Source organism: Rhinolophus hipposideros, assembly GCF_964194185.1.
Source record: "Rhinolophus hipposideros genome assembly, chromosome: 12".
Taxonomy (NCBI): domain Eukaryota; kingdom Metazoa; phylum Chordata; class Mammalia; order Chiroptera; family Rhinolophidae; genus Rhinolophus; species Rhinolophus hipposideros.
The window spans coordinates 64,554,315-64,567,766 of NC_138058.1; the positions used below are offsets into that span (position 1 = coordinate 64,554,315).

A 13,452-nucleotide genomic window follows, 5' to 3' on the forward strand; every position below is an offset into this window, starting at 1 on the left:
CCACTCAGCGCACGAGCCTGGAGCTTTCACCATAGAAGGAAAACAAAAGTTTAATTGGGGGCAGCAGTGTCTGTTTGTTTTGAAGCCCTTGTGAGTCCCGTGGACAGGATGTGCCTTGCAGCAGTGTTCCTCTCAGGAAGCCAGGGCCTCCGGCCAGTCCCCCTGGTAAGTCCTGATACTAGGGCCTGTCCTGGCCAGCCCAGGCAGGGGGCTCGCTAGAGAGCGCCCACCCTTCCAAGCTCTGGTATCCCATGACCAGCGCAGCACAGGACGTCTGGAACCCAGGTCACCTCCACATGTGCTGGGGACTGCCCCACAGCTCGAGCCCTCACACCGGACGCAGACAAGATAGCAAAAGTCCAGCCACTCTTGGGGGCATTGTGGCCTTAATGCCAGGCTGCCACCTTGGTGTGTCGACCCACTTTGTGCAGTGGTTTAACACCCAGTGTTAGGCGTTGCTTTGTCTCCCCACCTGCAGTCTCCAGGGAAACCTGACGTGGAAGGTCATGTTCAGTTCTCATTCACCAACTGCCCAGCTGAGCATATCCTGAGTAGAGAGAAGGACAATAGAGCTTCTGTCCCCTGGATAGTGGCTGTGACTAGATTGCTGCTGGGTCTTCCTGTGGGTTGTTGGCTGCCCCGACCAGATGTGGTCCACACTCAGGACCCCATTTGAGTGGCTGACCTTTCAGTGTCAAGTTGTGGATGGTGCCTTTCGGGCAAACTGATTCTCCAAACCGCTCCCCACTCAGCACTCTGAGTCCTCCCGGTTGGGGCGGCTGACCAAAAGGCCAGGGGAAGAATCAGCTCTCAGGCTCTGTGAGCACGGAAGGGTCTAGTTTCTAGTCCAGCTTGTCTCTGTGACGTCCCCTCGCCTCTGTGCCAAGTGAAGAGACTTCCCTGGGCTCCTGTGAAGAGGCTAGGTAGACTAATGTCATCTTCATGCCAGGAGGGGTTTCCATGGGCTAATGTGGGGACAGAGCCAGGAGCGCAGTTTCCAGGCTCTCGGCCTCACGTGGAAAGGTGCTGGCTCAGGTAGTAGATGGCCATCAGCTGTGATTGGATGGCCATCAGCTGTGGCTAGTTGGCCGTCAGCTGTTACCAGTGAGCCATTAGCCACTAATATAACTGCTGTGCTACGCTAGCAAGGGTGGATTGCCGCTCATAAGTGGGGTTGGTTGGCAGAGAAGCGGACGGCAGATTGTGGATCGTGTGGCTCCTGCTTCCTGTGTCTCCAACCCAGCCGCCAGCGAGACCATAGTGGTATGACTCTCCTACCTATGGCTCCATGGGTGTTCCTTTTTGGCTTCACCATGTCCTGCGTTCTTGTGCGGGGAGCGGGACCAGAGACCCTGCCTGACGGTTAGTCACTCTAGTTTGTCACAGAGGGACCTGTGCCCAGAACAAGCTGGGTGCTAATGGGAAGTGGCAGGCTGTTGGATGGGTGGTCAGAAGGTGCTGTCACCTTCAGCTCAGCCTAGCCTTCAACCCCAAGTACTGACCCTTGATTTCCAGTGTTGTGCTACGTACAACACAGCACGCCTCAAGTGTGCAACGGTGAACACAGCCTGAGTGCAAATGCTGGTCCCTCTCCTCACGGCTCGCCTCTGCCTCTTGTTTTTCATGGCTCCAGCCACAGGTGAGAGCCCAGGCATTTCATTAGTCAGGTCGCACTGAGAATAAAGCTGCGGCTTCTGGAGCCTGGATTAGGGGCTCAGCATGTGGCCTCAGGGAGCAGAATCCCTGTTGACAAGTTTGAGGTGCTGATGCCTCTGCCAGCTCAGAGAGCAGCCTCTAGATCTCTTTTTCAGTAAAGCTGGGTTAGCTCTCTCCCGCCCAGCTGGCCAACCACGCTGTCTGTCTCCTCACGTGCACAGCTCATCCAAAAATACTAAGCATTTAGTGGCACCTACTGGGTACAGGCACTGTGACATGTCAAGCACGGGGAATCGGGTGGAGTGAGGCAGAGGGAAGCAGGAAACGTGCAGATTGGCCTTCTGGTCTAGCAGCTCCCATTACACTGGGCATCAATCACAGTTTGGTAAGTGAATGCAAGCTGTTAGGAGCAAGACAAGTTCACGAACAATACAATGTACAGCAGAAAGTTTGAGGGCTATGTAGTAGGCACCGCTCTGGGGCTCAGGGAACACAGGGAGGGCATCAGGCCAGCGCAGCCCGTGAACATTTCCTGAGCACCCACTGGATACAGCATCTGTACCAGGGCACGATAAAGGACACAAAGATGAAAAAGTATGAATGATTAAAGCCGAATCTACTAGGAGCCAGGCTGAGCCCTTAGTTTCAGTTCCATTTTTGGGGCCTCCTGCCCAAACATCAGACACAACTGAAAGAGGCACCTCCTCATCCATGCAGCCCTCTCTGCTTCCCCCTCTGACACCTGCCAGTATATACAGTGTATTATATGCGACCCAAGCCCAGCTCTTGGTCACTGAATTCATTTCCTAGAGCGGCCATAATAAAGTGCTTCAAGCTGGGTGTCTTTTAACCACAGAAATGTGTTCCCTCCCAGTTCTGGAGGCCTGAAGCCTGAAATCGAGGTGTTGGTAGAACCACCCTCGCTCTGAGAGTCCTTCCGTGCTTCTTCCAGCTTCTGATGGCTGCTGGCAATCCTTGGAGTTCAGGGCTTGTAGCTACATCACTCTAATATGCCTGTCTTCACATGGCCACCTCCCTGAGTGTCTCCATCTTCACATAGTTCTCTCCTCTGTGTCTGTGTCCAAATTTCCCTCTTCTTGTGAGAACACCAGTCATTGGACGAGAGCCCACCCTAATCTAGTGTATGATCTCACTTTAGCTTAATTACGTTTGCAAAGATTCTATTTCCAAGTAAGTTCCCATTCGCAGATCTCAGATGGGCATGAATTTGGGGGACACTGTTCAACCCAGTTCAGTCACTAAGGGTCTTGTACCTTCTAGAAGGCTGAGTCACTTGAGAGCAGAAGCCATGACTTGCATATCTCCTTTCTCTGCTTCAGGGCCTGCTGGGCGCCATCAGGTACCAGGTAGTCTTGTGGCCTTGTTATCTTACAAGATTTGGGAGGTGCTGGAATCAACCTGCCACCGACAATAGGACCAGCCTTTGGACATTGCTTGTTACTGATGGTGGGAGCCAGATTACTGAGTATGTGACTTGTGGAGCACCAGGCCTTTCCCCATGTGGCCAAGGTGTGGACTGACACCACCACCACCCCCACCCCCCGCCCGTCACCAGGGCAATGGCAGGCCCAGGATGGGTCTAATTACCTCCTGTCTTGAGTGGTTGGCTTTCAGGAGAAAGCTCAGGCACGCAGTGTCCAAGCTTTGGCCTCTGTGCCATCCCTGTGGGGTCTGTGAAGAGTTCAGCAGTACCCTGTCATCTCCCACTCAGTCTGAGGAGAGAACGTGTCGGGAGGGAGCTGGGAGAAAAGTGCCTTTGTTGGACCCCCAGCATGTGCCAGTGTTAGAGTTTTCTCGTTTGCAGCTGCCGGCAGAAATGGCGAAACTCTTAACCAAAAATTGCATCCCTTTATTAAATAGTGAAACTTCAAATATCACTAAAAATGACTCTAGAGCAGGGGTGTCCAAACTTTTTTCAACAGTTTTCACCAAGGGCCACATGCGGTAAAATACACAAACAGCCGGGACACTCACTCACTCGAGGTGAAGTACGTATTGCCTCACCTGGTTTATTTAAGTAACTAAATATATTTTTGGAATTTGCTGCGGGCCAATTAACAGTGGATTGCGGGCCTCAGTTGGCCCGCTGGCCGCAGTTTTGACACCCCTGCTTTGTGCAACCTGTGGCACAAAATGGAGGGTCAGTGGTGCTCAGAGACATCCTGACAGTATGCTGTTTCTTCCTTCCTAGAGGGTCACACAGCTCTGGAGAAGCCCTTTCCTCGAGGGGCCACAGTGCCTCCTGCTCAGAGCCTTGGCTCAGGAATGGCCTGATGGATTTCCCAGGCAGCTGGTCTTGGGGCTACCCTCCCACCATCACCCGTCATCCTCTCCCTGGGCCTCTGAGGAAGCTGGAAAAGGCTCTGACAAACCTGGCTGTGGGAATAGCCTCCAGAGCATGATCGCTGCTGGCTAACCCCCGGGCACTTAAGGGGTCCCCTCTGCATACTCAGGTTGGTTTGCCTCCCTTGGTCAGAACTCTCCTGACTTCTCCATGTGTATGTTTCTGTTTTTCCTTTTTATTTAATAGCCACTTTGCTGATTTCCCCCATGAAGTGCAGCTAGTCCCAGAGGGCGATTTTTTTTAGATGCGAAAGTAGAACAGCTGATGTCTTGACCACCTATTTCTCAGACAGACCATCGGGAGGAGCAGAGAGGCGGAGCCCGACCCAGTGTCCCCCCAAGGTCCTCATTTTACTGCTCAGATGGTTAGGACTCTAAGTAGGCTATGTCTGGTTGCACGGGTGGCCCTGGCATTGGAACCCTGGCCTCACAGACTATAAAATCCATGGGCACGGGAATGGAAAATTCTGCAGCATCTTGGGGGAAAATGTTTTGCAGTTTTGTAAAAAGTTGAACAAAAATTTACCATACGATCTAGCAAGTCCACTCCTAGAATTATGCCCAAAGAGAAAAGGAAGCATGTGTCCACACAAAGACTTGTACACAAATGATCACCACTTCATTCATCATAGCCAAAAGTAGAAACACCCAAAACGTCCATCAGCTGCTGACTGGACAGACAAAATGCGGGATGGCCACACAATAGAATATTATTATTCAGCACTAAAAAGGAATGAAGCACTGACACATGCTGCAACATGGATCAACCTCAAAAGCATTAGGCTAAGTGAAAGAAGCCCGACTCCAAAGACCGCACGTTGTATAATTCTATTTATACGAAATTTCCAGAAGAGGCAAATTGGCAGAGACAGAAAGTAGACCAGTAGTTGCCCTGGGCTGGAAATTGAAATAAACATGATTGCAAGTGGACACAAAGGATCTTTTGGGGAGTGATGGAAATGTCTAAAATTAGTTTGTTGTAGTGGTTGGATAGTTCTGTAAATTTATTGAAGTCATATAAATGTACACTTAAAATAGGTGCATTTTAAATTAAATTATACCATTGAATTACACCTCAATAAAACTGTTAAAATTAATGGCTGGAAAATGAAACAAACAAAACTCTATGGACAGCATTGTGCAGTGGCTAGAAGTGTGGCCCAACTTCTGACGCTCTGGCCTCCTAGCTGTGTGGCCCTGGGCCACTTACTTACTCTCTCAGTGACTCAGTTTCCTCATCGATGAAATGGGGATGATAATTGTATCTACTTCATTAGGGTAGTTATATGAGTTAATATTTGTAAAGTCCTTTGATCAACACCTGGTGCTTAGGTATACATTATGTGTAAATAATTAAAATTCTGTTGGGTTGTTACTCACTTGTTTAATGTACTGGAAGGAATTCCAGGATTCAAGTGCTCCCTCTCTTCATCTAAGAATGACAGCTAGACCTTTGGGTGGAAAGGGAAGCCAGTGAGGCTTGCTGTATGGAGGGTGGTTGTAGGTAAGATGATAGGCTGTGCCGTTTTATGCCAGCCACTTGTCTTCTCTGTTCACCTGCCAAGTGGGGTAACACAGCCTGCTTCTGCTGCCTCACATTGGGTGGGGATTACAGGAGATGGCACGTGCAAAACCATTTGAGATCCACAAAGGGCCCCTGGCACTTAGAGAGGTCTGGTGTTTGGGGTCTCTGGGATGTGACCAGGGTCCTAGGTCTGCAAGGGCCATGGAGGGATTCAGGAGGGAGGGTAGATGGAACAAGCTGGAAAGGAGCCTCTGAAAAAGACATCATTCTGATGAGGATTACTAATAACACCAGGGGGCCGTGGCAGCAGGGAGCTCATCCAGCATACACCACACTCCACCCCAAGTACAGCTTTCCTAGCGCCATGGAGACAAGGAAATAAACACATGCTTCGCTCTCTAGGCCCCTGACCTTTTGTTCAGAGAGCCTGGCTGGGCGGGGCTGAGAAGGGAAGGTCAAGTAAAGAGAGGTTCTGGAGGTGCCTCAGCACTGATTCCACTTCCTCTTTATGCCTCTGGGCCTTCTCCAACTTCCTCATCATCTCCCTGTTCACTCTGGGCAGGATTAGGGGTAGAAGGATGGATGGGAGCCTGGTAGGGTGTTCCCGCATTCCCCTTTGAAAAGAAGCCACACCCACAATGACTGCTATGCAGATGTTCATAGCAACTGTTATTCATAACAGCCCCTGCCCCCAACCAAAGGAAACCACTCAACTCTCCATCAGTGGTCAACAGACCAATAGGTTCATTCATATAGTGCAATACTACTCAGCAATGAAAAGGAAAATTCTGATAGGTATCAGGACACGGATGGATCTCAAAAACAGTCTAAGTGAAAAAAACCAGATTCCAAAAACTCTTAACAGGACTCCATTTATGTTAAATTCTAGAAAAGACAAAACTGGAGAGACAAATGATATCTATAGTTGCTAGAGGCCGGAGAGAAGGGAAGATTGACTGCAAAGGTCATGAGGAAACTTTCTGTGGGGACAGAAATATTCTAACATGAGCATGACTACAAACGAAAATCATCGAACTGTATTCTTAAAATGGGGGACGTCAATTGCACATAAAGTATACCTCAATAAAGATGTTGAAAAAGGAACCACAGTACAAAACTAAACATTCTCTTACCATACGATCCAGGCATTGTACTTCCAAATGAATTAAAATTGTCCACACAAAAACCTTCACATAGATGTTTATAGCAGCTTTATTCATAATTGCCAAAACTGGGAAGTAATCTAGATGTCCTTCAGCAGGTGAAAGAATCCACCAACTGTGGTCCATCCAGACACTGGAATATGGTTCAGTGCTAAAAAGAACTGACCTATCAAGCCATGAAAAGACATTCAGGAACCTGAACTGCATATGACTGAGTGACAGAAGGTAACCTGAAAAGCCTACATGTACTGTATGCTTCCAAATATATGACATGATGGACAAAGTAAAACTATGGAGACATTGAAATGATCAGGGGTTGCCAGGAATTAGGGGGAAGAAGGGATGAATAGGTGAAGCACAGAGGATTTTTAGGGCCATGAAAAGACTGTGTATGACGCTACAATGTCATTAGACATTTCTCCAAACCCATAGAATGTGCAACCCCCAGAGGGAGCCCTGTTGTAAACCATGGACTTCGGGCGGTGTGTGTCAGTGCAGGTTCACAGATTCTAACAAATGGCCCATCTGGTGGGGGCGTTGGTAATGGGGGAGGCTGTGTATGTGTGGGGACGGGGAACTCTCTGCACTTTCTGTTCAATTTTGCTGTGAACTTAAAACTGCTCTAAAATATAAAGTGTATTTAAACAAAAAACCCACAAGGAGGAGGCTCCTTAGCCCAAGAAGTACTCACCACTCCCGGACGCCACCCCTGCCCCCCCCAGACCGAGCTCCAGCTTCAGGGGTATCCCCTACAGTCTCCAGGGTGCCCTAGGCTCCAGCTGAGGCTCCCAAACATTCAACTGATGGTGGAAGAGGGTTCTGGTCCAGTGGATGGGCAAAACGGTGGGTAAGCTCCGGGTAAGGGGACCACCCAATGAAGGGGAGAACCTGCCTGAGAGTCCTCTGGGGAAATGAGGGGTCAGAATCCCCAGTTAGCCTGGAAGCCCCAGGACACTGACTGGCCTTGGTTCATCCAAAACTTATCTTTCTTCCTCTGTACATTTCCATCTTCTCTGTTTCTTCCCCTGTAGTTGTCCAGACAGGCAGATGGAGAGGATTTATTGCAAGGTGGCTCTCAGCCTTTCGGAGGTGGGTGAGATGCCCTGAGCAAATCCACAGAACTGCCCAGCCCGGTCTTCCCTCCTCTCTGAACTAGTGGAATGAAGCTGAGGATCCTCATAACACCCCCCGTGGGTGATGCCCAGGGTGGTCCCAAATCCCTCATCAAGCCCCAGGGGCTTGGGCTACAGTGGTCCTTAAGAGAATGAGCCTTTCCCATGGGAGCTTCAGCAGTCCATGTGGACCCATGCAGCAGGCTTTGAAGTCTCAGTGCTGCTAAAGGTTTCCACCAGCTCTCCCTGTGAGATGGAAAGTGCATAGAACGTTGCTTTCTGGGATCAAGGAAGTGCTGTTCTCAAGGGGCAAAGAGCCAAGAGTGCTCACAGGCCCTGATAAAGCAACAGGTCAGGGTCCTGGTGTGCGACAGGCCTGGCCTCTGGCTCCCAGTACAATCTCATCTTCCTGCAGGCTATGGACAGAGAAGGGGCAGGCTTTGTTTTGTCCCAAGGTCACGTAAGAGTGGACACACTACAGGCGAGGAGCTTTGCACAGGGCACTTAGTTTTCTCTAATCTAAGCCTATTCTATTATAATTTTTTAAATTGCATATTCTCTTATAATTTAAAAAATTGTCTTCATAGTTGTGGTTAATGTCTAATTTTCATTCCTATGGGATTTTTTAAAATCTTATTTGTTGGTTACATTTGTCAGAAATTTATTCTATTCATCTTTTCAAAGAACCACTTTTTGATTTTAAAGATCTATTTCACTGTATTTTCCATCTAATTAACTGCTTTCTATTTTAACTTTATTATCTATTTCTCCTTTTCAGTTTTTTTTTAGTTCTTTCCTTAGAATCACATCAAGTTTTTATTTCCCTTTTTTGTTGTTAATTTTAAAAAAACACTTAAGGCAATAAAATTTCCTCTAGCACAGTTTTGGCCTCCTCCCTTAGATTTTATCATGTAGTGTTCTCATTAATCTTTAAGAAATCAAAATTTGTAGTTTTTATTACCTGTTTAAAACTGAAAAGGTGTCTTAAATTCTAGTAGTGTTGGTATGTTTGTGCTTTTGTTTCCAAGGTTTTATCATTTATTATTATTATCCCTTTGTAATTTATTTCTAGTCTCATAGTGTTATGGTCTGAACATGGGAATCTGTATGTGTTCTACTTTCTGCAATTTAAAAATCTTTCTCTGCAGCTTAGCTCATAATCAATTTTTATAAATGTTCAATGGATATTTTAAAATACATATTCTGTTTGTAGAATACATGTAATTGTTAAATTATTAATTATGTTTGTCAGAATTCTGTATTTTTATTTCCTCTGAGTTCATTTGACCCTTCATTTCTGAGGGAGGATTGTAGAAATCTCACTGTCCAATTCTACTGGGAGTTGTTTGGTGCCAGTCCTGGCTGAAGGTCCTCAGCAGTCTCTGGCCTGGTCTCAGAGAGATGCTGTAGGTTCCTGTGATAATATGACCTCATATTAGCCAAAGGTGCTCACAGTCCTGGGCTCATCTGGCTTCTGTCTCTGGACTTATGCTCCAAGCCCACTTTTTGTGTGTGGGCTGAAGTCATTGTCTTCACAGAGGTGCGTGGTCTCAGGGGCATGGGCATTAAGGTGGGCACTTACAGGATTCCCCGCCAGCTAAGAGAAAAGGGAGCAAAAGGTCCTGCCCAGGAATAGGGTTTTCCATGCTAAGTCAGCAGACTCCACCTCCCAGGGAGCCAGAGGGCCCGGAATACCCGGGTTTCTTGGATGGCCATCAGTTCTCTCTGGGATCCTGCCAATCAGGCCAGCAAGAACTAGTGATTTGATTTTCTAGTGGCTAAGCAGGCCCAGACATAGCTCCTCTCGGCAAGCCTGACCTCCCAGGCTCCTGAAAACCAGTTGCTTTTCAAGACCTCAGCATTTATGAAGTTTGTCCCTGCCCCCTTCATGCTCAGGACTGAGGGTAAAGGCCAGGGAAAGAGATGCTACCTGCCCAGGTGGGACCACGTGACTGAGGCACAGGGAATTCCTCAATAAACTCTTAATTTGAAGGATGGGGAACTCAACTGGCATGCAGAAGACAGAGGTGGAGACTGAAGGATGTGGCAAAGACTGGAAAGTGACTTCCCTTTGGGCAGCAGGGTGAGCAAAGGCAGGGAGCTGGACGCCCTGGAGACAGTGGGGAGATGAGCCAACAAGAGCCAAGAGAGTGCTTGGTGAAAGACTGAAATCTTTCTCCTAAGATTAAGAACAAGACAAAGATGCCTCTTTCACTACTACTATTCAGCCTTGTACTTGAAGTTCTAGCCACTGCAATTAAGCAAGAAAAAGAAATAAAGGGCATCCAAATTGGAAAAGAAGCAATAAAATTATCTCTATTTGCAGATGACATGATCTTGTACGTAGGTAATCCTAAAGAATTCACAAAAAAACTATTAAAGCTAATGAATTCAGCAAAGTTGAAGGATGCAAGATTAACACACAAAAATTTGTTTTATTTCTATACACAATCTGAAAAGGAAATTAAGAAAATAATTACATAGACAATAGGATCAAAACCAATAAAATACCTAGACATTAATTTATCCAAGAATGAAAGGCTTGTACACTGCAAACTTTGAAACATTGTTGAAAGAAATAAAAGAAGATGGAAATAATAAGTGGGGGGAAAAGTCCTATCCTCATGGAGTAGAAGACTTAATATTGTTAAGATGGCAATGCTTCCCAAATTGATCTACAGATTCAGTGCAATCCCAAATGCCTTTTTTTTTTTTTACAAAAATGGAAAGGTAACCCTAAAATTTACATAAAATTGCAAAGAACCCTGAATAGCTAAATCAAATTTGAAAAACAAGAACAATGTTAAAGGACTCACATTTCCTGATTTCAAAACTTACTACAAAGCTATAGTAACCAAAATAGTATGGTACTGGAACAATGATAAACATATAGATCAGGGGAATGGACTAAGAGTCCAGAAATAAACCCATACATCTATGGTCAATAGAGTTTTGAAAGAAGTGCCAGTATCATTCAATGCAGAAAGAATAATCTTTTCAACAGATGGTACCACAGAGGATATCCTCATGCAGACGAATGAAATTGGACCCTACCTCACACCATGTGCAAAAATTAACTCAAAATGAATCAAAGACCTAAGTATAAGAGCTAAATATAAGTAGGTGGCAGCGTGTGGACTGGAAGCGTGGGGTGCAAGCCTACCGACGCTGCTTGGTGTTGGGGCATGGAAGCCAGACAGCAGGGCTATTCCAGATTGAACTAAGCCGTTTCCGTGGATCTCAATAGTACCAGCACCATTGTTCTCCAGGTCTTAACACAGGCCACGAGTCAGGATACCGCTGTGTTAAAACCAGCTGAGGAGCAGTTGAAACAATGGGAGACACAGCCAGATTTGTATACAGTGTTGCTGAATATTTTCTCAAACCATGCTCTGGATATAAATATAAGGCGGCTTGCTGTGCTATATTTTAAAAATGGAATTGATCGTTACTGGAGACGAGTAGCACCTCATGCTCTCTCAGAGGAGGAGAAATCTACATTGCTTGCAGGGCTCATCACCAACTTCAATGAACCAATAAACCAGATTGCAACTCAGATTGCCATGCTGATTGCAAAAGTTGCTCAACTGGACTGTCCCAGACAGTGGCCTGAGCTAATTCCCACTCTAATAGAATCTGTGAAAGTCCAAGATGATCTTCGACAGCACAGAGCATTACTTTCCTTCTATCATGTTACCCAGACTCTGGTCTCTAAACGTCTGACTGCTGATAGAAAACTGTTTTATGATGTATTGGCTAGGATGTGAAGAAAAGGGAATCCCGGTGCACTGTTGGTGGGATTGCAAATTGGAGCAGCCACTATGGAAAACAGTATGGAGGTTCCTCAAAAAATTAAAAATAGAACTACCTTATGACCCAGCAGTTCCAATCCTGGGTATTTATCCAAAGAAATCCAAAATGCTAATTCGAAAAAATATATGCACCCCTATGTTTGCTGCAGCACTGTTCACAATAGCCAAGACATGGAAACAACTGGAATAGCTGATTGGATAAAGAAACTGGTACATTTATACAATGAGTATTATTCTGCCACAAAAAGAATGAAATCTTACCATTTGCAACAGCATGGATGGACCAAGAAGATATTATACTAAGTGAAATAAATCAGACTGAGAAAGACAAATACCATGTGATCTCACTTATATGTGGAATCTAAAGAACAGAATAAATGACCCAACAAGATAAATAGAAACAGAGAACAAACTGATGGTTGCTAGATAGGAGGGGAACTGGCGGGCTGGGTGAGAAAGGTGAAGGAATTAGAAAGTACAAATTGGTAGTCACAAAATAATCATGGAGATATGAAATACAGTATGGAGAATATAGTCAATAATCTAAAAACAATGTATAGTGTCAGATGGTACTAGATTTATTTGTGGGATCACTTCATAAATTATATAAATGCTTGCCACTGCTCTGTACACCTGAAATTAATATAAAATAATACTGAATGTCAACTGTAATTAAATATATATGATAGTCACAGGATGTAAAGTACAGCATAGGGAATATAGTCAACAGTATTGTAATAGCTATGTATGGTGTCAGATGGGGAGGTGACTTGTTGGAGTTATCACTTTATGAGGAGTGTAAATGTCTAATCATTATGTTGTTTTATACACCTGAAACTAATAAAAGAAAAAAATAAAAATTTCAAAAAAAAGAGCTAAAACTCTTAGGGAAAAAAATCATAAGGGTAGATCTTCATGACCTTGGATTTGAAGGTGGAGTCATAAATAAGCCACCAAAAACACAAGCAGCAATAGAAAAAAACAAATTGAACTAACTTCATCAAAATTAAAAATGTTGTTTCAAAGGACACCATCAAGAGAGTGAAAAGTAGGCTCAGAGAATGGGAGAAAGTATTTGCAAACCATATATCTGATAATGGTCTAGTATTTAGAATACATAAAGAACTCATAACTCAACAATAAAATAAAACAAGTAATTCAATTTTAAAATGCCCAGAGGACCTGAATAGGCATTCATCCAAAGAAGATATACAAATAGCCAACAAGCACATGAAAATATGCCAACATCATTAGTCATCAGAAAAATGCAAATCAAAAACCACAATGAAATACCGCTTTACAGTTGCTAGCATGGCTATAATAAAAAAACTTTGGAAAATAACAAGTGTTGGTGAGGATATGGAGAAATTGGAATACTCATACACTGCTTGTGGGTATATAAAATGGTACAGCTGCTGTGGAAAAAAATTTTGTGGTTCCTCAAAAAGTTAAACATAGAATTACCATATGATCCAGCCATTCCACTCCTAGGTGTACGCCCCACAGAATTGAAAACAGTTGTTCAAACAAAGCTTGCAGAAGAATGTTCATAGCAGCACCATTCCCAATAGCTAAAAGTTAGAAACAACTGAAATGCCCATCAGCTGATGAATGAATAAGCAAAATGTGGTACATCCACACAATGGAATATTATTCAGCCATGAAGTACAGCCATGAGTATCAGCACATGAAGTATGGATAACATGCTCCAATATGGATGAACCTGGACAACATTAAACTGAGCAAAAGAAACCAGACACCAAAGGCCACATATTGCAAGATGCCTTTTATATTAAATGTTCAGCATAGGCAAATTCAGA

General features: G+C 45.1%; 1 long non-coding RNA gene across 1 annotated transcript; it reads left to right on the forward strand.

The window, feature by feature from the left end:
* The first annotated feature begins 2,643 nt into the window (after positions 1-2,643).
* On the forward strand, positions 2,644-12,465 carry LOC308506371. The gene is made up of 3 exons (XR_013994695.1): positions 2,644-3,186; positions 3,869-4,130; positions 6,807-12,465. It is a non-coding gene; the product is annotated as an uncharacterized lncRNA (long non-coding RNA).
* Positions 12,466-13,452: the final 987 nt, after the last annotated feature.